Genomic DNA, 1,436 nt, shown 5'->3' on the forward strand with positions numbered 1-1,436 from the left:
GTATGTGTCTTCTCCATCTTTGCTTCTCTTGCTTGCTTGTTTAATCTCTTTTATATCTCAAAAGAGATTGAACTTAAGATACACCCTACACTAAACCTGTTTTATAATCACAGACATAGAAGTTAGGAGTTACAACACATATTTTGTGGGGAGTAATTCAATACATAACACCATCTAGCCATTCCAAAATAAAATCAGTAACAACATGAGGGAAATTCCTGGGGTGTGTTAACAGAAAACAGCTACACTAAATTACAGAAGGTAGTATAACAGCTATGGTGGAACAGAAAGAAAAATATGGAACGCTTCACCAATTTGTATATCATCCTTGTGCAGGAAGCACGCTAATCTCTGTATCATTCCAATTTTAGTATATGTGCTGTCAAAATTGCTTTTTCTTTCTTTTTTTTTTTTTTTTTGCCTCATTTTAAGTCACGATTCCCAGCTTCTTTGCATGTCTAAAAAATCACCAAATCCGTTGCTGTCAAGTCGATTCTGACTCATAGTGACCCTATGGACCGAGTAGAACTGCCCCATAGGGTTTTCAGTGAGTGACTGGTGGATTCACTGCCTTTTTGGTTAGCAGTCAAACTATTAACCACTGTACCACCAGGGCTCGTTTGCCTGTCTAGTGTATTTAATTTACATGCCTGACAGTGTGAATTTTACAATGTTAAGTGCACAGGGTTTTTTTTGTTTGTTTTATTTGTTTTGGGATTGTTTTAAATAATTTTGAACTTTCTTCTGGGACACAGTTTGATCCCTTTAAGGCTTGCTTTTAGGTTTTATCAGGCAGAACCAGAGAAAATATTATATAATATTTGGTCCCATTACTGAGACAACTACATTCTGAGAACTCTACTCAATGTCCCAGGTGTTACCAGTTTTCTCCACTCTGGCTGTTGGAAACAACATAAACTATTCCAAATCCTGCGTAAGCTAATTGTTCTACCTTCCCCTTTCTGGTGTTTTTTTCTCTGATTTTGAGTAGTTTCCTGACAAACATGCACTGAACTACCTACTTCAAAACCCAGCATTAGCCATCTATGATAAAATACTGAATGGAGTGAATTTCCATCATTTCTTCCTTTGTAGAAATAGAATTGATGAAGGAATTTTATATTGAACATGTTAAATGTCCCTGGTTTAGTCTGGAGTTTGGCAGAAGATTGCTCTATTCCTACCTGATGAAATGAATTCCATCCCATGACTGATTAGATGCTTCACCATCATCCATGCTCCTCCTGACACTCATTGCTTATTCACACCATCTCAGATTGCCCCCAGTTCCTTGATCCTCGCCTTCATCTCCACAATTCAGGTTAGGGGACCAGAGTTCTATAATAAAAGATTAAAACTATACTAGATTTAAACAGACTGATTATTTCCAAGTGCGGGGATGGTGGTAGATTCCCAAAGATATCCAGGTCCTGATC

The 1,436-nt window shown here is 37.5% G+C and overlaps 1 pseudogene; it reads right to left on the reverse strand.

The window, feature by feature from the left end:
* Positions 1-291: 291 nt before the first annotated feature.
* LOC111822475 (uncharacterized) lies at positions 292-392 on the reverse strand (annotated as a pseudogene).
* Positions 393-1,436: the final 1,044 nt, after the last annotated feature.

Source organism: Trichechus manatus, unplaced genomic scaffold (assembly GCF_000243295.1).
Source record: "Trichechus manatus latirostris isolate Lorelei unplaced genomic scaffold, TriManLat1.0 scaffold00180, whole genome shotgun sequence".
Classification (NCBI taxonomy): Eukaryota; Metazoa; Chordata; class Mammalia; order Sirenia; family Trichechidae; genus Trichechus; species Trichechus manatus.